This window comes from Falco punctatus (genome assembly GCF_963210335.1).
Source record: "Falco punctatus genome assembly, chromosome: Z".
NCBI classification, from domain to species: Eukaryota; Metazoa; Chordata; class Aves; order Falconiformes; family Falconidae; genus Falco; species Falco punctatus.
The window spans coordinates 51,284,382-51,307,333 of record NC_137586.1 but is presented as its reverse complement, the minus strand read 5'-3'; the positions used below and the strand labels follow the sequence as shown (position 1 = coordinate 51,307,333).

Sequence of the window (22,952 nt, the reverse complement as noted above, 5' to 3'; positions counted from 1 at the left end):
CCTGCGGCCGGCGCTGCCCAGCGTGCCAGGCGCTGAGAGCGCACCCGGGGCCGGACGCCCTTCTTTCCTGCGGCACAGGGTTTTTGGCTTGCAGCATCAGCCCTGCGCCGCTCTGGCCCTCTGCTCCTCTTACTCCGGGCCCTCCGTTGTGTATCAAAAAGCGGCCAGCTGCCTCGTCATCTTCTCGGTCCCGGATGGATGTGCGAGACCTTAATTTTGGCCACCCACGCAGGCTGACAAAGGAATAGCTCTGGGTAGAATGGACACACACACCCCACCCTGACCACACACCCCCACCCCCACCCCACCCCCTATCCCCATTATCAGGGTGTATCATTACAGCACAAAAGGTCACAGTAATGAAAGCACCTAGGGGTGGTAAGAGAAAGGTGTGAGGGAAATACACTGAGAAATCATAGGCAGCATAGGTATAGAAAGGAAGAAATTTCCCCTAAGCAAAGGACCAGTCCTGCAGTTCTTTTGCTTGTGCTGCTTCTGTTGGATCCAAAGGGAGTAAGGGGGCTTTAATTTAGTTTCTTTCCTTTGAAACTGCGATAAGTTTAATGTAGTAAAAGAAAATGGGTCTAGATTGTCTTTTTGACAGTATGTGTTTCAGTTTTATTGAGACTTTCCACTTCCATGTGACTCAAGAAGCAGCACTGTAAATAAAACAGATTTTTGTTAAAGATGTGATATGTTGCTTTATTAAATTTTACCTTTTTAAATCTAATGCAGGCAGCAAGTATAGTCATGATGGAGCATAACGTTGGGAAAAAAGAGTGGGAAACTACAGATATCCATTCTGAACATGGTACTCTACTTTTTTTGTAACAGCTTGAAGCATTACATGGTATGTATGCTAAGCAAATCAGAGGTTGATATGAAGCTGGGATCAAACAAGAATATTTTGGAGTATGTAAATAAATCCAAATTAAAATTGAAGTAGGCTCAAATTGACACAATGGGATTCAATAAAAACAGGAAAGAGATTAATTCAAAGGAGTTATCAAACTGACACTCCCAGGGAGAACTCTTTCCCTGCTGAAATGAATTGCTGCATTCTTGTCTGAAACGATGAGCTTTTTGTCCCTCCTGTTGTGACAGACACTTGGCCCCTGCACAAAGAAATACGTAGTGTGCCTTTCTTCTTTGCCTCTGATGCTCTATTTGCCTACCGTGCAGTGTTTTAGTTATCAGACCTGTTCATTTTCCTTTCTCCAGGAAAGTGTTTCCAATAAAAAAGAGCAAGTTTTCATGCTGGGGAATGAAAGCTGTAAGCTCATGTTCCTTTAGTTTCTTTATTTCTGTTGGGATATTGGTTGTGCTTTTGTAGTTGTTCCTAGGCTGAGGCTGGGTGACAAATCTTCTAGGATATAGACTCCAGTCAGCTTCCCCTCTTCATTTATGATTTGAGAAGTACAGCAGGATTTAGTGGGAAGGCCTTCCAGGACAGCAGTCTTATCCTGCTGATGTGACATATCTAATTAACTAGCAGACTAAACTAACATGAGGATTAGTCAGCTCCAGATCCTAGTGATTCATTTGCAACTGCTATCTTAATCCCTTCTGTTGAATAGAGATGTAATGCTGGCAGCTGATACCACCTGCTTGTTTTTGTGTCAGAATCAGAAAACTCAGTATCAGACCTTGAGGTTTGACACTGGTATATGCCTAGATCTGCCAAGCCTCACATGAGGGAATTGCTAAACTGGCTTTCACCTGGCTAGTAATGTCTGAGATGGGGTGGAAGGAAAACGTTTGGGGAGAGGGCAATTTCAGCAGAGGCTGACTGAAAAGCAGGGGTAAGTAAAGAGCATGTTCTTGACATCTCAGGTCCCAGATTAGTTTTATCCCTCTCATTCCAAAAACAAGTCTAGCCTACTTCAGGGTACGTGCCTAGGATTTCCAAAGGAATGTGGAGCAGATAGGTACACAGTTCCCAAACTGGTCAGTTTTTTCAAACAGAATTGCTGCTGAAGCTAAGTGGTGCTCCGGCCATGTTCCTTTCCTGATTTCAATGTGAGCAGCATATTGCCTAACTGAGTTCAATTACTAACCAGACCACTAACTGCAGGGTAACTGTTCAGAACAGCATGCATTTGATTGTGTGCTGTTGGCAAGAGGAAAGTAACTTTCAAGAGCTTTTGGTCTTAGCGTTGTCACTCATGTTTATTTGTTCTGTACTAAGGTGTATCTGTTGTGGGCTGGTTTCATCTTAAACCAGATTGTTTATAATCTGGGATAAGTATCTTTAAAAAAAAAAAAAAAGAAAGAGGGTTCTTTGTACTACAAATTTCTGCAAAGTCAATTTACCATTTAGAGTACTTTGCAACTGACCAGTTTTGTTTTGGCAGCTTTCTGGTGTACCATTTAGTTTAGCACAAAATTACCTTTGGTTTTAATACATTAGTTGTGTGATGAATCTTTTTTAATGTTCATAGCAATTTGAGAAGAAAAATATTATAGGTGCAGAAAGAATTATTACCTTAGAACACGCATCACTATTGCTGTGATTAGGAATAAGATGGATTACTGCAAAGTTTGCTATTTACAAATATGTTCTAAAATCTGAAAGTAGTGCAACTCCACCCTATTCTTCATTCTAAAGGATGTCTTTAAATATCAAGGACAGTTATGACTCAATGGTTAAATCTGCTGCTGTATAGGCATCCTGCTATGGTACACAGGTCTCCCTGTCTTTTTTTGCATCTCTTTTAAATAATGTGGGAAACCGCTTCCATAAATTTGGACTACAAAGAACATATGTTGTGATGGATTGCTGTCCCCAGCAGCCTTCAATTAGGCTGTCTTCCAGATTACTTGGTTATTTCCTTGGTATTTTGACTTAATGTACAGCTTCACATTTTTCTGTCTGGTATATATCACAATATGCTTTTCATCACCTTGCACACTTTCTGTTATTTAGACAATAAATACTGTATTTGAAATGCAGTACAACACTGTTAAGAGATTAACTGTCCACACCTCTCTTCAGTAAAAAGGCACTAAAAGAAATAGAAGAGAACAGGATAGTTCCAGTTCATCAAGAATAAATCCCATGTTTTCTTCCTCTTGCTATTAACATATATAAAAACCCTTTCTTGTTGTCTACCAGTTTAATCTCTAGTTGAACTTTGGTCTTTTGTGCCGTTTGGACCTGGGTCTTCCTTTGGGGTGCAGCAGCAGCTCTTGGTACCAAACCCAACAGTCTCCTTTTGTCCCGTCCCTTATCTTCTGTGGCCAGCTTGGCTGCAGAAGGGGTCACAGAGCAGAGTGTGAAAGGAGCGTGAGGGGTCCTGGGGAGCATGGAGAAGATGGGCTGCTGTTTCTGCAGGGTTCACTCACAGCAGAGAGGAGCTGTGCTGTGGGAAGTCCTGCAGAGAGCATGCAATAGGGCGGGCTGGTGGTGGTGGTGGTGACAGGTGCTGGGGGAACTGGCAGTGCCCATCTACTAAAGAGTGGTTGTTTCCAAGTGGAGGAGAAGAAATGCCAGCATCAAGGCTAGATGTGGAAGACTGGGAAGAAAGCCTGTGCTCGAGGGCAGCAGCATCCACCTTTCTCAGCTCGAGTGCCCATAGCGCTTGAATGAGGGGAAAGTGGGCCCAGCAAGACCAGACGATACAACTCAGTGGTGCTTAGATCATCACAAAGAGGCCCATCAGGTCCATAGGGCCAGGCCCCACAGTGCTTGAATCAGGGGAAAGGGTCCCTGCAAGAGCAGAGGGCTAGACGCCATGGCACCTTGCTGAAGGGAAAGGGGTCCTGCAAGAGCAGAGGGCCAAAACCCACAGTGCAGTGCTCTTGGAGAGATGCACTCTGAGAGCACAGGTCCAGCCCACAATGGTCAAAGCAGGGCAGTGTGGCTTTGCCAGTCCAGCAGGAGAAACCCCATGGCAGCCTGCTATGGACAAGAGGACCGCCACCTGCACTGTCAGTAACACCGAGACTTTTTCTGCAGTTTTCAGGCCTTTATTTTCTTTTACTGCCTGAAAATTAGACTTAACGCTCCAGGAGCCCTTGACAGCCGGCACGTGCCCCAGCTGCTGGCCCAGCCCCGGTCTTGGCAGCACCTGGGGTGTCTTCTAGTGCTGCTGGTGGGGTGACCTCTTCTTGGCTGGAGAAGAGGGCTTGGTGCTGCCGGCCCTCCTCTCAGGGGGTCTCCACAGCCCCTCAGGGGAGCATTCCCTGTCCCAGCTGGAAGAAGATGGACGTGCTGCAGCCCCTCTGGGCTCGTCCTGGGGCTTTTCTTGCTCCCTGGGGATAGAAGCAGGGTCAGAGAGATGGCTGCCAGGACACCCACGGAGAGCAGCTGCTGAGGTGCTGGGGAAGTCGTTCATGTTGGGTCCTGCAGGGCTGTGGGAAGGTGTAGAGGAATGAAGGCATTGAGTTGCGTTGGTGGGTTGAGTAACATTGATAATATACAGCTGTGGGCTGGCTTCAGGGGCGGTGGGTTGGCTGACGTGGATAACGTACAGCTGTGGCTGGTTCCTGCTAAGTAGTTAAATAGCTCTAAGGGGTATAGAAGAGGAGCTTTGGATGAAGAGGGACCTGGCAGAAGCAGAGGAAGGAGAGAGAGCATCCCAGAAGTAGGAGAGGCCCCAGGAGAAGCAGAGAGAAGAAGGAGGCCTAGATGAGGAGAGGCTGGCTGGACAGAGGAGGAGCAGTGAGGTCTGGCCTCTGGAGAAAGGAGAAACAGCACAGACAGTAGAACCTGGCCGATGGTAAAGTCTTGTTGCAGCCTGATAGCTTTCTTGTGCTGCAACAGGAAGGGGCTGGGCCAGATGTGGGAGACCTTCCTGGGGATGCAACAGGGTGGGGGGCAGCTGCAGGGCCACCCTCCCACTGCCCAGCAGCATGGCCATCCTCCAGGCCTAGCAGATGGTGGGCCTCCCTGCTGCACCATTGCATAATGACATCAATAACTGGTACACAAATGTCACTGTATGGCTTGGGAGGAGAGACCCTAGCAGATGAACCAGTAGATCCTCATTCAGCTGAAGAGGACCCGGAGGGGCATGATGAAGTCCTCTACTATGGCTACCTGCCAGTGCTGTTTCCAAAAGATCAGTCCCAGCTCCAGGTGTGCAGGTCAGAAGGGGCTGGAGGAGAGATGGGTGGTCCTGGAAAAGAAAGACCCAGGTGCTGGGCTGGATACCATCAGGAGAAGCCCTGGGCACCATCCCCACAGGCTGTCGCTCTGTTACCGCAGGTCTGCGGGTAGCTAGACAGCCAGGAGCTTCTCTTGCCTGGTGGCTGGCAACTGATGATGCTATGTGTGGTGTAATGACATGCTCCTCAAAGTCCACACCAAGTGCACAATGGATTGCACTCTTCCCTTGCAGAGAGGGCACTTGGGCTTGCTCTCAGCCCTTTGTAGCAGAACTGGTGGTACAACATGGGTAGCAGAATTGATGGAGGCACAGCATCACGTAGCTGGCCTTCTTGCAGCTGTCCAGGCAGATCGGACAGCAGTTCTCCAGCTCTGTGGCCGTGCTCTCCACGTGCTGCGGTGGGCTGGGGGGAGCCGGGGATGGTGAGCAGCTCCCTCTCACTGGCGCTGCAGCAGCGGGTGTCACACTAGAAAGGGAAGAGAGGCCACGGTCACTGGCTGGCCCAGGGAGGGGTGGAAGACATGCCCAGGCCCCCCCAGAAGGAAAGCCTCCCCGCTCCCCAGGGCGAGGTGTCCCCCGCCAGCTCACCTCTGCTGCTGCGAGCGCCCCTCCTGGGTGCCCCGGCTGCCTGAACCTGGCAGGGCCGGGGGAAACCCTCCGATGGCTCTGGGGTTAGACATGGAGAGCTGCACAGAACAACTCCCCAAGTATGACAGCAGTAGTGAAAGGTCCAAATCTCACAAGCTCAGCTCAGCTGGAGCATGGGCACAAGCCAGATGGGTGAGGCTTGGTGTGCAGATGTTTGTGACTGTGGACATGCAGGTATCTTTAATACTTTGCATCCTTATATATAAGTCAGCTTTCACCCTTGATTAGGTCTCCAAAACTGCTACAGTAATGTTAATATGAATAATATTATCTGTTGTACACTGGCCAGCAAAAGAGATTCAAGTGTTGACGGTTTCTCAACTTTCCTCAAGACAATGATGCAGTTCATTAGAAATACTAGAAAGATTAGAAAAACAGAGCAGCCTATTTGTGTTGAAGATGGCTATTTTCATTTTTTCAGAAACTAATTGGACACATAACATGTAGTCCATTGGTGCCTGTACTATTCATACGTGTGCCCTCATTTTCTGTGGTTTTCTTCCACTTCCTTCAACTGTTGTTTCATATTAAAAAAAAACAACAACCAACTCTGCTGTCAGGCAGATTGTAGCCTCAAGAAAAATTGTGGCTCTTTTAGGTACATGTATATGATGCTAAACAAGGCTGGAATGTGACTGAAAACTGCATGGGCATCTAAATAATACAGTAGATATTCAACAAAACTGGTTTCTGAGGATAAATGCAGAAGCTTCTTGCAGTTGAGACTTTGTTTCAGTATGGTGTGTTCCATTATATTTCTTCTTGGTGAAAGAAAGAGATGAAAAGATAATAAAAGAGTTGTTCTGAACAAGGTAAAAAGATTCCATAGGAGGGAAGGATAATTAAGTAACTCAATTTTAGTCCTGCAATGCAAAGGACAAGTTAGTTTTTCCCGAGCGGCAAACACAGAAAGTTTTAAAAGAAAATGCATAACTTGCTTTGGCTTCAGTGGGGCTGGGTAGACAGGGATTTGGTGAGTCTGTTGAAATAGAAAAGGAGATCCATCAGAGCTTTCTCATGGAAAGTTTTTTACTTTCTTGGTTTATCTAATTTATTAATCTCTCAGACATGCTGCAAATCTTACTTCTTTGAGTGCAGTTTTGGGTAAAAAGGGAAGAATTTCAGTCCTATTTTACTATCTTTCTGTCAACTAGTAGAAAACAAGTATTTTGGGAAAACTGTTCAGTATGGACAGGATGAGTTCATGTCGCTTCATATATTTTTATTTCTTAGTTTGGTGCTAAGGATGGTGCATGAGTACTTACATGGTCAATGCAATATTACCGATCAAAGAAATTAAGTAACAGATGAAGTAGCAAATCTGGATTCATGATGATGACGATAAATTTGAAATTATTATATTAGTAATTTGTTGTAGTCACTTCTTTCCTTTGCTCTGAAAAATAACATTAAATTGGTGTGAGTGACATGCAACATTCAGGCTCTCTTTTAAAGTTTTCCCTATGTTTCAAGGAAGTTGAATATTGATTTGGAAGACATGCTGTGATGTTCCTTTGGTTTCAGCTAAGTGGAGTGCTTGTCAGGAGGCAAAATTGAGCCTCAAGATGTTGTATATAATTACCTGGTCAAGGACTTCCAGTTTGTCAGAACAGAATAATGCACCATGATTCAAAGGCTGTAACCAGCACAGATCTAATTCTTTTAAAATGTGCCTATGATTCTTCAGCCAGGCAGTATAAATCCATCAAAGACTTTGAAACAAGCAATCAAATTTTACAGGTGTAATATTTCATTAAAATTAACAATTCTTCAGTGTAATGAACTTCCAAATGTTTCTTGTTTTTGGTCAAGTTTTCATAAAGCCATATAAAGTTTTAAGTACTTTTTATCTTAGGTTTAATCACTGTACTAGCATGAATAAAGAAGGACATCAGACCTGTAGACATTTTCTTTGGTTCTAAATTAACATTGTCTGAAAAACCAGCCAATTAAATAGTTGGCAATTAAATAATCTTGAAAACCTCTGAATTCTTATTTTTAATCCTTAAAATCACAAGTTCAATAGAGTCACTGGAAACTGTTGTTCAACTTTGTGGAAAATATATGAAACAAATTATAATGTTTTAAACAAATTCAGGTGCAGAGTCTCTGCCCAAAGAGTTTCATATAAACAACAAAGTACACCAGTTGACAGAAGAAAAGAAAATGGGAAGTCTCAGCTTTATGTAAAAAACAACAAATCAATAGCTGTATGAACAGAAATGGAAGAGTTCTGAAAACTATTTTGTGACTATTTGAAAACTATTTTAGAAGATAACCCGGCTGCAAAACTCCGAACTTTTTGAACAGGTGTTTTTGTGCACTATTACTTGTGCCTGGAGTGTCCTTAGTGATTTGCTGTTCCCTCTTCACAGCAGCTGAGGAAAGTTTGAGCTTTGACTGGTCCCACAAATACTGCTCCAACATTGCATATTAAAGATGAGCTGGTACTGTATTGCTTTATTCTTCTGCTAACATTAAACTATTTGCATGGAAGTGCTTGTAAATACTGTCTTCAAATGGCAAGGGCAAAGAGATTGAGTATTTTTCCTATTGCAGCTTTCAGGACCTACTTATTACAACCTCAGAATTTGTACAGTACCTTTACAATATTTTTTTACGTGTCAAATCTACTTGCAAGTCATTCTGTGATGCAGATGAACTGGTGAAAAGTAATTTCACAATATGAGATAAAATTATCTGTTCCTGAGACATAAATTAACTGTATACTTGACTCAATATAGCAGTAGTGTATTCTGCAATGTAGCAGAAGTTTGTAGCTGTCTCACAGCTGTTAAGTTTTCCTTTCATGTTGAGCCTTCTCGACCTGACATTTGATCAGCAAATTTCATTTTTGTCCTTGCCAAAACAGTGCAAAGTAGCCTAAGATGAACTGAAAGTTTAAATGCATTTGCAAATTTGATGAACTATCCAATGCTTGTTCCTTTTGAAAATGTTCTATGGAAAGGTATGCCTAAAAATGCTTTGACATCATAAGCCTTTACCAGGACAACATATTGGTGAGTTTTACTTTATTCCCAACTTTTCTGCATTCTTTTAATTCAAACACTTAGAATCTTCAGTAATTGCACTGACTGCATTGACCTACCTGATCTTTGTAAGGAGCCTGTTGATATCTCGTGTTACAATTAATCAATCATTACTTGTTACTGATCTTTTGAAAACAAATATTACCCACAAACTTGAAGAAAACTTCCCATGTCACAGCAGGGAATTCCTGAATTCCATGGAGGTACCGGAGATTTCCAAGAGTGATTTCCATGAAGTTTTCAATAGTTTGTCTGAAAATCAGATCCCTTTAAAACTAGGCCATTTTGGGAACAGTCAGATCTTTTTTCCTTAGTTCCACCACCACCACCACCACCACCATCCCCCCATTGTTAAATAATGATAACTGTATGGTAAGAATTACCATACACTCTTTAAAAATTTAAGAAGTGAGCCTAAGGGCTATGAACGCTTGCCCTTTTAAAGCTGGATGATAAATCTACTGACTATCATACCATATATGCTAAGAAAAAGCTAATAAATAACCTACAGTCAGTCCACTCTTTCTCAGTGATATTTTGATCCTGTCTGCCAATATAGTAAGCACTCTAGTTCAGTGCTGTAACGTTTTTCACACTGACTGTTTTTCCACCCCTGATTACTTTCAATAGTGAAATGGTGTGCACATAGAGTCTGTAATGGGTTATTATAATTTTATTAGTAGTAGCAGTACTCTAACAGGTGCCTAATACATTTGGAGGTCTGGGTAATTTATAGAATGATACTGGAAATATGGTATTATACTGAATGTAATCAAAGCACAGACTCTCTTAATGGTATTTATGTGTAGTTTCACAGACAGGTGGGAAGCTTGTAAGGAAGATGATTGCATCTTTATATAGGAATGAGTATGAGATTAAAATAATTTTATCTGTTTATGCTTCAATACTTATTCTAGCATTTACCGCCCTTTATTTTTTTAATACCAATTCCTACATAGATGGCTTTAGTATATTTTAACTCAGCTAATCTCTGCTGCACTCCATAACTTATTCCTAGCGACTACTTTGGAAATAAATATTGCACTGTTGTACCTGTGCTAATGTTAGTTGATATGTAATTTTTTATTCAGCTTTGCTGTTGGTTTTACATTTCTGTGAGGATGATGACTGGTCTCCATTCATATGTCAGAACCTCAGAAAAAGGAATAGGAAGTAGGTTCCAGTTCCTAGCTGAGAACTGAAATAAGAAGCGTAAGCAACAGGGAAAAAAACCCAACAAAAACAAGGTCTTACAGTAGTTGAAGTAGGACAGTCTTTTGTTTGTCATGTTTCTACAGTAGCTGATGGAGAAGGAGTGAAATTCTCCTCAGCAAGGTAGCTCCTAAAACCCATGAAAATCTGTTATTCTTGAGAATTATCACTGCAAGCTATTACAAAATCAGCATACCTTTCAGCAAGCACTTCAGCACTTTGGGGTTACTACAAGAAGAAACTGCAAAGCATTATAATTCCCTTAACAGGGTACTAAAACTTTCCTTACAAAGCAAATGAATCAATGATTTTTATTGATCAAGCAGAGCTAATCTCTGGCAAGGCCATTTCATTATAGATTTTAAACCAATTGGTGCAGACCAGTTTTTCTTGAAGCAAGCACTGGAAAGTCATTAGCTACTTAACCTTATATACTTAACAGGTACAGAAGGATAAGACTGCCAGAAAGCATTTGCAGCTGACGAATGAGACAGATTTTAAATTAAGAAGTCTGTGCATAACACCATAGCAGGTGGAGCACCATGATCTTGGGAGATCAACTCCAAAAAGCGAAGAGCCTGCTTAAAGATGGTACAAGCTAATTACACCATAGACTAAAGCAGCTGATCAGAATTTTGTGTGATGATGGAGTGGAGAAAAACAAAGAGTTGTCTGGAGTTTGTCTGTCTCTGTGTTGTACTCCCCTGCTGTTTTTCTGTTCATGCTAAATTTCATTTCGTGTTTTAATAGGTTTGACTGCAGTGAAGCAATTGTAACATACTTTGCAATTCCTTAAGGAGAGTCATCAGGATGAAAAATCATTCCTCGGCTCTTCTAACTGCATTTCTAGCATCATTATAACTTTTCCTATTGTCCTAAATTTATTGGGCGAGTAAAATGCAGAAAATCTCGTTTATTTGACAGTGAGAATAGCGGCACCCTGTGGCTTGTGCTTGACTTTGCAATATTTAAAATCCTGCAGTAAACTGACTCCCTCTGATGGGTGCTGGTTATTCTTATAATGCACACGAAAATACACAAATTTATTTAGCTCATGAAAGACAGTGGATTTTGTTTTAGAAACCTTGATGCTCTGCATATGAGATAGAGTGTATTGGGAGGAAGAATACAAATCCGTCTTCAAAAAGTTATTAAAAACCAATAGTTTTCACCCTCTGCTACTAACCTTTACTACTTTGTGTCTACTTTTTTCGTTATTCACAGAAAGCTGCGAAGCCATCTCTGAGCTCATAGACAGACATGTCTATATCCAAAAATATGGATTAAAATGAATCAAATTGACCTAGACCTCAAGTAGTGCCTGATGTAGGTCTTTGCCAACCTAGTCTCCTGATACTTAGAAAGCGCTAACGTGTATTATTGCAATTCAGTTTTGAAATAAGGGCCCTGCTAATAATTTCTGGAGGTCCTGTATACACCTCTTTCTGCTAGTGTAATGGTCTCTCAATAATGAGACAGTATTCTGAGCACCTTCTAGTATCACACCTACTGGGCCTCTGTGCATCTGGCCCCTGGGACCAGGACTGGGGGGAGGTGCTCTGTGACACCTTTGAGTGTCATTGCCACTCATGGCATTTTGACAAAATCCTGCCATACCTGTAACAAAAGTGAGACAGCGACATGATAACAGAGAATGTAATTGTTTGCACTGACTCTATTGTTTTATTTATTCTTTGTAAACCAGTCTGAAAAATCATTGCAGTTTGTTTCACAGCCTGTGTAATGATATTCCTGTATTAATAAATCACTCCAAAGATTGGTGCTCCACTTGGAAAGAAATGAAACATTGATGTGGTTCTGTTTTGCCAGCCACCAGATTTTTGGTGCTCAGCTGGGCTCAAACAATGGAATTCTCAGGTAACGGATTTTGTTCCAGCAACACAGACCTACAAATCCTAGTCTTGATCATGCACTAGAAACAACAGGCAGTGTTTCCTGATGACTGAACTATCATCTAAAGCACCTAGAGAAGTATAAAGGATGTTAGTTGAGCTGAGTTTGGGATGGAATTTTGGTTATATAGATTGAAGTAGGGCTTAATTAGTGCATGCTGTCCAAAACCAGACCAGTCTATGAAACACTTCTAGTAGTATCTGTTGGTTATTACATTTACACATTGGTAATGCTGGAGGTGCTTATTTCATTGCCATATCCCATGCATGCTAATTTTTCACCCATATTTCAGGGGTTTGCCTTAGGTACTGAAACAACAACCGTTTAGCCTCTGGTAGCTGACATTATTTTTCAGACCCATTCAAATAAGAACTACCATTTCAGAGTGAGCAATTGACAGTCTGGTGGTGGCTGGGATGGAGGCAACAGTGCTGAAGCAAGAAAACCCACAACAACTCGGCAGGCAAGTGTAAGTAAACAAAGGGAAATGGCAGTGAAAATGGGTTGGTGGGTGTACAGGTGAACAAATGGCAAGAAAGAAGATCCTTGTATTTTGTTCTTCATTTTTGACAGCTATCTACCAGATTATCTTTCCATGCAGAAAAATGACAGCAGCACAGTAGAGATACCTGAGCTTGCTTTAAATTGACCTCACTGAATACTTAGCAGGTTAGCTACACCATTGTAGAACTCAGCGGGGAATTTGCCCTAATGGGAAGTTAACTGGCATTTTAATGTACTAATAGCTACTGAGTGTTGTTATCAATAGTACTAACAGGTACATATTATCAATACTCAATAATGCCAATAACATCTTTCAGGTTTGAGCTGTTAGATATTCTGTCAAAGGCTTAGGAACCAATTCCTTTAGAATGATACAACTATATAGCAGGAAATTTAATTAAGAGATCTTGAGAAAATATTGCACTGTCCTGACCTTTCAAGGGGATTTGTGAAAGAAAGGAATGATTTTGGCCTCTGAAATGAACAACAGGCTTCATAAATACATTTGCAATCATTTATCCATTTAACTTTAATACAGAACAGAAGTAATGATTTTGGCACATGAGAAAAAAACATGACTGAAATCTGTCAGTACAACTTTTCAGTAACTGTGCTATATCCTGTCTGCAGTTAGTGTTGGACGGAGTTGTTAGCAGTTCAAGACCTTCTATAATTAGGTCCTTTGAACATTAATAGAAGTCTGAAAATTAAGTAAATGATATAGAGAGGTTTCTAGATCAAGTGTGCTTGTATTTAATCTAAAATGTACAAAGGTGATAGTGAAATTAAAAAAAAAAGATCCAAATACTCAAGATATGTTATGTAGGATATATACATTTTTGCAAAATATGTGTTGTGCTTCATGTTAAAAGACGTTTTACCATTTATAGGTACATACAGCTTCCTGTGCTGTGCAACATGCAAGGGGTACCTAGCTGAGAGGCTGGCTAGTTTATTGCAAAAATTTTTGGAAACTTGAATGAAGATTCTTAAACTGTCTAACATACCAACCTACTTTCTGAAAAAATACTACAGTTTTATGATAATCTGATTTATATATATATATATATCCATTCCATAAGCCTAACAGCTGATTTTTAACCTTCAAGTATTTTTTAATAATAGAATATTTATAAACTTACTTTGCCTTAGATGTTCTCTCTCAAAATTCCCTGATTAATAGTAAAACTGCAGAAGTATTATTTTTTTTTGTTCATAATCTCAGCTACTTTTTGAACATGTTATTCTATAGGAAAAAAAATCAAGCTATGTGAAGTATTACCATTTCATCAATTTGGTTGGGAAAATATATACTACTGTAATGGGATGTATGCATTATAACTGGAAGAAGGCTGTATACTTGTGGAGCGTAGCTTGTCATTCAAGTCTGGACGTCCAGTTTTAGGAAAGCTAACAATGAACTGAACGAGATGGAGGTTTCATCAGAAACTCTGTTCCCATGAAGCAGAGAAACATTTTAAGGCAGAAGTAGATATTCTTTTCAGATACTGTATGGCACTGAAAATTTTTCTGAAGGAGGAAAATAAAAGTCATTAAACTCTTGTCTTACTTTAAGAAATCTTTCCACAGGAACTTTACTCAGTACAAGACTATACCTAAGAAATTTAGAGAGGAAAATATGATTTTGTAAAAGTCAAATGTAAATAGCTGCTTAACAGAGTATAGTTTTATCTATAGAGTCATTCCTGCTTCATCATAACAGTGGTTTTATAAGAATTAGCATATTTCTTTATCAGTCGTAATATTCTGCTCGTAAACTCTTGCAGAGAACTGAGACTAAAGCAGTTTAAGTATCCTTCTGCTGTAGGTATCAAAATGCTAAATAAGTGTCTTTCAGAATAAAAACGCTTGCTCTCAAATACCTTTTTTTCACCTAGACTTCTACATATGACAAGTATATCTGCTTCAAAATGTATTTTGGAAGCTATACAGCCAAAGGGCCAGGACATGAGGAAACTTTAAGTTCAGAATTTTAGTAATCCTTCTGGTAACATTATGGAAAAGACTATGACAAAATGAGTCTTGGAGTATATGAACACTCCTGGAATCTTTCCCAGGCAAATGCTGCTGCAAGTGCTTGACCCTAGGTTCAGCTCGTGCTTATTGCCTTGCTTGGTCCCCTAGCAAGGGAGAGATGGAGGAACGTTTTGCATTGTCAGTTCAGGGCCATGCATACATACCTGGGGTAGCTCTGAGCAGATTCTTGCATGCTAACAATTTTTTTTTCATCTGATGCTCTGCTTAAACAAATATATTCCATTACAGATGGTGCCCTTCGCCAGGCTCTGTGCTGATGTGCATAGTCTGCTTTACACCTACACAACACTTAAATATGTCCTTCAGACATGCCCCTGAATAGCCTTATATTAGCCTTCTCTAAACTGTCATTGAGAGTATGGCCAGGAGAAAGAATGTGTGGAGACAGTGTCCCTGTTAGATGACTATCTCCGACTTTCAACCAGTGCACTCCTAACTGTGCACTGCAAAGGCAGAGGAGAACAATTTCAGTAAAAAGTTTGGCTTTCAGTGCAGGTCACCTCAACTTAAAAATCAACACACAAGATATTCATGCTGACATTATTACCTCCATTAGATGCTTTTGATTGCAGTGTTGGGTATGAAGTCCTGCTTTCTCTGAATGTACCTAAAACTGCATAATAGCCTTGACTTCCTTTTCCTGGAAAAACCTACAGAAGAAGTCTACTTTGCCTCTAGGACTTGTGGTTTCCATTTACTTTGCTCGATATGTGTACTTAGATGCATCACAGTGGCTGGAGTCACTGCAATCATTCTTGAGACAGTGCAGTGAACTATAGAATAAAGTACCATGCAAGAGTTCCCCTCTTACTGTATTATGCCTTTTCTGGTTGTGGATGTATAAAATGTTTGATGGACCACATATTAACAGGCACCACGTCAGCTTCTGCGTCTTTCAAATGCTGAAGTGTAAAAATAGCATGTCATTTCTACTTTACTATGTGGGGGAAAGCAAAGGTTGTAGCCTAGTTTCCAGCGGGTTGTGAGGATATACTACATCATAAAAAAAAGAACCCCCCCATAAATAAAACCCAATGATAATTAATAATACCATAAAAACATACTGACCTGCTGTGTTCAGTCTGAGACACACTGAAGCTTCTGTGCTGATCTATTGCCCTCATCAGCATAGGGATTTTGCTAGCAAGACTGCATAGCTGCAAATCTAATTACGTTATTGATTTCTCTTGCCTTAGATATCAATGTGTGCAGCAGCAGAGGTGAGCTCTGCTAAACAGACACATCTGCAATGTCTTGGAGTTGCACGCAACATCTGCATGTTTTCTTTGTAATTCTGTTTCCATATACCCTTTGCAATACAACCATTCCTGGTTCACTGCATTCAGGGCAGTGGGCCACACTTCTAGATATCCACCATGCTAAAAAATTGGCAATTCACAACTTCATAATGAAATAAGCCTTCAGGACTTGAGGTGAAGCAAAGTGCTGGTAGGAAATACCCAGCAGCATCTAATGGAATTTCAGGCTACTGCACTACATTGGAAGGAATGTAGTAGTATTTCCCACTTTTGTTTTTCTAGCCTGGCAGGCTTTTCTAGCCTTTCAAATTCCCAAATTTGCCAGAAAATGTAGCTGCTAATACAGCCTGCATTAACTTTGAAGAACATCCCCCTAGTGAGGAAAACTAAGAAGCTGTTTAAGCTAAGTTTGCAATGCAAAAGAAGTAATCCCCAAACATAGTTTTATTTAAAAAGTAAATAAAAAGCACTAAATCTTTAAGGATGGTTACTTAAACCCTCCACTCTTTTTAAAAAAGAGTGACTACAAAAAAGTGCTACAGAATCTGTTGTATTTAAACTCTGAGCTAAACATATGAGGCATCTCTGACGATTCCCAACACAAGCTTGTAGGGCAGCATTCAGCACCAGGCAGCGCATAACACTTCAGAGGCTGTGGACATAATTGAGCGATACTTTTCTTCTGTTCACTGCATATAAGAGGTGTAATTGATTTAGAGTGTGCTTAGTTTTATGAGGCTCTGGACATCTTCATTTTTTGCTCCAAATTCTGAGGATGAATTTGTCTATAAGGGTGTAATTTATTATTTTGTTTTTAGTTTTCTGTAAAACAAATTAGATTTAAAAAAAGAGAATAAAGTGAAGAAATTCTTAAAAGCCAATTTACATATGGGTTTGCCTCATTTATCTCTTTTCTAAGTTCTCTTTAATGTTAAATTACTTAACATATCAACCTCAGGGTTTTTATAGCGAAGTTGTATGTCAAGATTTTTACATGAATATCTCTGACACCAAACCTCAGTTTCTTTTTCTTCCATATGCAAGTGAAGTCTACATTATCAAGGGGTCATAATGAACTGGAAAAATTATTTTTATGTTCTCATACGATCCTAAAACCTGCTACAGAAGCACTATATCTTCTTGTGGGTTCAAGAAAACCATTTGCCTTTATGTAGTGCAACAAACGTAAGTGTTTAAATGTTACTTATATAAATCAGATCTAACTTCACATAAGGCTCTTCATTTATTGTGAGTGTTTTTCTTTTTTCTTACTGTGGGGTCTAAATGCATGTATGGCAACACTAACTTCTTAATCTATATTGAAAACACCATTAAAGAGCCACATGAGCAAACTTTCTGAAAATTATAGAGCTTATTTCTGTCACTTCAAACAAATACACTAATATGTAGCATTTATACACACAGGATCTAATATTTAAACAGGAGAAATTACAGTTTTACACTAAACATTGAGCAAATAAAATTGTGTGCCATGACTTTTGACTATAGGCGCTTCTCCCAGAATACGAGAGCAAGTACCTAAGGACTGTTTCTGTAATGTAGTGGCTACCACATTTGCCTCACATTAAAAAGATCCCTGTTTTGTAATTCGGCAGACAACACTTAATTATTTCTATGCAGTTGGACTTGATGATTTTAAGTGCCTTTTCCAACCTAAATGATTCTATGATTCTAAGTACAGAGAGCAAAGGTTCCTCTATTGTCACCATGTAAATGAAAATCACTTTATTGGGTTAGAGTGGTGTCTTGATATGGTTGACCTTTACATATATTCTTTTTCACTCATGTGTAATCTATCAGGCCGAAAACCTGCAATTATCGTTGCAGAAGAGCAAGCATTTTCCCAGAAATTAAATTTGAAGACTTTATTGGCAAACTTCAAGAATTTGAAGTGGCAGGTTTATCAGAGCCTATGCAATCCAAGATTTTGGGTTGTTTTTCAAAGCACCAACATTTATTTGTAATAGGGGGGAAAACCTGTTTTTAAGAGGTGATACTGAGAAACTATGAAATGAAAAATTCAGTCTTTTATTTTCTGCAGTTATGACAATCTATTATATTCATTTCTGCTCAGTGGTCTGTTAATGTAACATGATGCTGTTGCTTCTGAATGGAGTATAGTACCTCCCTGTGGCATTACGATCTTTGCATGCTAGAAAGTTACAGAACAAAATCTTATTTTGGAAAAGAAAAAGCGTTGTCATTAGGCTTTTCTTTAACAGAGAGTGTATGCCTGTTGATAAGACTGAAGATGATGTTACAGCTGTCCTTTTCATCACTGTGTAAAAATTACAGGTTTACCAAGAAAGGCAAGGGAACTTATTTCATCCTGAGATTTTAGATCATAAGACTAACTTATTCTGAGTTCTGGGGGAAAAGGTTACATTTGGAGCAGTTTAGAGTCATCATTTGATACTGGCAAGTAGGGAACCACGATTCAAAACTTTTAAGCTCAGTTTTAAGCTCTGTCAGTCAGCCAGTCTGAGCCTCAGTTTACCAATGTATATATGAGAAGTATAAGTACCTCAACATTTACTGAAGTAATGCTTGCAAGAAGTTTAGAATTTTTAGGTATATAGTGTTATAAAAGACTAAAGAGTAATTTTGGAGAACTATATTTAAGCTATTTTTATTTGCCCTTTTATTGGCAGTAAGGTGAACAATTCTGCATTTTCCTATTACATTACTCAAGCAAAGCAACACTAGTATTTTTCTAAAGAGGAACACTGCAATGTAAAGGTAACTTTTGTACACAGGGAATGCTGTACTTCTCCAAAAGCCAATACTGTTATACCTTAAGTGCATTTTTATTAAGTGTAAGTTTAATTAGTTTTGCTGAGATGATCTTACAGGACTGCTTGGGTCTGCTGTACATATTTTCTTGTGCCTGAAATGTTACCTAGTTGTCTGCTGGCCACAGGAGGTATTTTTTTCCACCTGATAGTGTTCCTGGTCACTACTGTAAAGTGAAGAAAAATTGTTTTCAAAGGTAAACATAAAATGTATTTTAACACTTACACGAAAGAAAGCTTAGGAATTCCAATACTGATTGCCTGCCTTTTTTACCTATGTCTTCAAGTCATAGACAGTTTCATTTTCATACTTAGGTTTTCATCATCTTTATCATTTACAGATTTATTTGAAAACCTGTTGTGATATGTCCCAAAATCTACACCAAAAAGAAATGAAGAGTCAGTGATGTTGAAATTGTCCTGTTTCTCTCTGATATCACATCATTATCACATTCCATAGCAGCATTACCACTTGTGCTAATGACCAGAACTAGGGCCAAAATACTTTTCTTACAAAGTGATGAGGAATTGTTAAAAATATTGACTGTCTTGAAATGCAGGATGGACGTCTTTGAAGTTCCTGACAATTCAAAAACCATTCTTGCATGACTTATTTCATATTATCTTGCTTTTGCCTTTCTCCTTCCTCATTCTGTGTTTTATTTTGGACTTTTTTCCTTACTATCTTTGTATTTTTCCCTCACTTTCATCCTTTCTTCCCCAACCCCTAACGCTTCACCCCCTTTTGTTCTCCAGTTTCCTGTCTCCAATCCCCAGAATGTTTTACTTTCAAGCCTAGGGCCAGCCTACGATCACCCCTTCATTTCACCGTAGCCTTCTGAAGGCCAAAGCACGAATAGGAACAGTCATCCTGATTTCAGTGATCCCCTTTTTTCTCTTTTCCTCTTCCCTACAATTATAGTTTGAAAGCAGACAGCACTCCTCCCCTTATAAACAGCATATACACGAGGTACTCAGGGAATGCAGCAGGTTACTTTGTGTTCCTGTCTCTTTGAAGTTAAAGAATGATGAAACCAGTTGTAACTCACAGTCATGCCACTTCTCTCCTTCATTCCTCATTTTCTGAGAAGGAATATATCATCCAGAAATCCTGACAGTTGTGAAACTGTAGACACAGTCTGGACTGTGAGTAAAAATTGTGTGTTCTAATGCAATTGTGTTTCTGTGTATCAGCTGAATCAGTCATGTTACGTATTTTCCTATATAGTTTTTTTTTTTTTTTTCTCAGATAATACTTGGCTGGCATAGCAGTAAACAGAAGTGGAAAATATTGTATAACTGTAAATAACAGTTTCTGTGCATATTTTATGCTTATTTCACTCTTTTTCTCAATAGACAGTTTTCAATACCTTTCCTCTTCTGGAACTAGGCTCTTTGTTTTGAAGGTTTGCTACTACCTAGTGTCACTTACGTGTACTCATAATGTTGTGGGTGTGCTCAAAAGCCTTGAGATGCTGATATGGTCAAAGACAATCTCCTCAGTGATTTCTGCTCTTCTCTAGAATCCAGATGTTCCACACAATATTTTCGAGGTTTTCCATATACAAAGAAAAACCAGATCAAAGACATCATCATACAATTAATTTTTCTTAGGGAGTCAGAGGGTGAGACTGGCTAATACTTATTTTAAGGTGTTACTTGTGTGGAGAAATAATAGTGCTTACATAGAAATCATGTGAACCATATACATATTTTAAAACATGTAGTGTTTTGAAATGAAGCCTTATTGGCTTAATTGAAGAGCATAAGTGGTAACAGCAGAGTGCCAACATAATGTCTCACTCTTTGCCCTGTAGTCCTCAGATTATTTAAGACTATTTGGGTTTCATTAACAAGTCAGAGATTTTTATTATCTCGTGGTATTCAAGATAGGTAGCCCTCTCCCCCACTCAGAACAGAAATTACTTCTTGATTGCTGCAATCAGTTGTTGAGAATCTTGACTTCTTGATAGAAACTTCTTCACAGAAAGGCTTTGTAGCTTTGTATGTGCTTCTGGTCAACAATCTGGATACACTGCCTAGCACATCTCTGAGTACGCAACACAGGGTGGCTTTCATATCATGTCAGCTGTTGCAGTGTAAAAGTTAACATATCTAAGTCACGGCTAGTCAGTAGTGATGGACAAACATCTTTAGAGGCTAGGTTACCCCATCCCAAGACAGCTTAATAGCCCTTTGCATCGATGACTAGCTTAACTTGATGTTTGAGTTTTAGGGACCACTAGGTTCTAGTATAATCCTCTGCAGGTTCACAAATTTTTATAGAAAGACACTTGCCATTGTATTTCAGATGGGTTTTGAGCATATTCACTGAACAACAATTTCAACTTTCCAACTTTGTCTGATTAAGAAGATCAGTTTAGGACAGTGGAAACAAACTGTACTGTTGTTCTCCATTTGTCATCAGTGAGAACAATGTTTCAAGCAACTGGGAAATAGTGTGGATGTTCAGACTGAGGAGAGATGTGGAAACTGGCTTCTAAAGCCAATAGTTTTGGCTTTGGCCCTGATTTGTTCATCTTTCACATCTCTAAACTAATTCTTATCTTGATAGTAAGACAGGGTTATTGGCTTCAGAGTACTTTGAAAAGTTCAGCTTGAAGAGGCACCACTCCCCTGCCAAAAAAAAAAACCAAAAACCAACCAACAAACAAAAGAACGAGCTTCTTGTCAAAAGTGACCCAGTTAATTGGTAGAACATGTTTGCATCATTTTATGCTAAGGTTGTTCATTTTCTACCTGGTATATGTACCATGACAAGTGTAGTACATAGGAAGTTACCTTCAAATGAGCATATTCTTATAAAGTATTTACTTATTTATTTACTTATTCTTCCACAACCTCCCTTAAAGAAAATTCACAGAAGAATGTGGTTCTCAGTGCAGAAGAGGACAAGATATATAAATATATGGTTTTTACTATTTAACTTTTATATGCATAGATTACAGATGAGCAAATGATTAAAAGACACAGCAAGTTCTTCAGGTTCTAAGAGATGTCAGAAAGGAGTAACACAATTGGCATGACTTCATTTGATGTGTTAACTGGGGATGTGAGAATGAATATATCTTTCTGACACCAAAACTGGAGAAACAGTCATGTGCAACTAAATTACAAACTTACTGCTTTGGACAAACTGTAGTGTTCTAAAACACTAATGAGTCTTAACGTACACGCATTGAGAAGGAGCAAACAGATAGGACAGTGAAGTTATGAAGCTAACCAAATTTAAGCAACAAGCATATAAACACCACTGGTGATCTTCAGCTGGTCAGATCAGCTCCTTGTACAGACAATTAGCATTTTGCTCTTGATTGCCTAAAAATAGATGGCTGTAATTAGGGTACTTAATTTGAATCAGCTTGATTGTGTTTTGTTTTGTTTGTTTGCATTTGCCATCTTAATGCTTTTTCTTAGTGCTTTTTAATCATTTAGACTTGAGATCAGAGCAAAACTGCCATCAGTTCTACCAAGGTTAGGTGCAAGGATTAGGAATACACGCCACGAGAATATTTGGGTTATCGATTTTTCGGTAAATCGGACATCATCCACGGACAGGTTTACAGCTGTTACAGCTGTGTAGCTGCCGTTGTACTCGAACGGGTTTCTCAGACCTGTACTCCTGCAGCAACAGCAGGTGTCTCTGCTTTCCCGCACATCCCGCCGCAGCCCGAGCACCCCCCAGCCCGGCCGGGGCTTCCCCCCCCGCCCCGCAAACGGGGCGCTGCTTCAGCACCCCGGCCTGGCCCACCGCCAGCAGTAAAACCTGCCCGCTCTTCGGTAAGGCAAAGATGCTTTAACGGCATAACTTCCCAGTATGTGAAGGGCAAAGAGCAAAATCCCATCTATAGGCAAAAATATTTACCAGTTACGCCAGGGAGATTTCCCCTTCGAAAAGCTGATTTGGTAGATTAGCTACTGTCCTCATTATCTGTGATTACTTTTCACGTCTAAAACGTACTAAAATTTGTGTATTGTGCAGAGGCTGTGCTAAAAAAGTGGGGGAATGACGACGACATTTGTCAGTCTCTTGCGTATAAAGACACGTCGCGGTTGCTTGGTTTCACGGAATTTTTCTTTTTCCGTGCTCCATGCTGCAACTTTAGCGACGAAGCAGGCTCACAGGTCTGATTTACCTGAAATATCTGGGGAATAGAAGGTATCTCCAGTTAACTATGCAAAAATATATACCGAAGTGGAAAAGTAACGGTGTCCTTCCTTTCTTAAGCAGTACCGCAGGGCAGCAAATTACGTTTGTTTTTGTGAGGATTTGGGTCTTCTGACGGAGGAGCCGAGCAGCTCGAGCTCGTGGGACCCAAGGAGCTTTCACGATTTTATTCCTCTGTCACCCGCTCGGTAGGT

General features: G+C 40.0%; 1 protein-coding gene across 1 annotated transcript in view; it reads left to right on the top strand.

Moving 5' to 3' along the window:
- The first annotated feature begins 88 nt into the window (after nt 1-88).
- MEGF10 (multiple EGF like domains 10) overlaps nt 89-22,952 on the top strand; it is a 132,760-nt gene continuing 109,896 nt past the window's right edge. The window contains exon 1 of the mRNA XM_080372392.1: nt 89-22,946. The gene's annotated coding sequence lies outside the window, so the exon portion shown is untranslated. The remainder of the gene's footprint in view (nt 22,947-22,952) is intronic.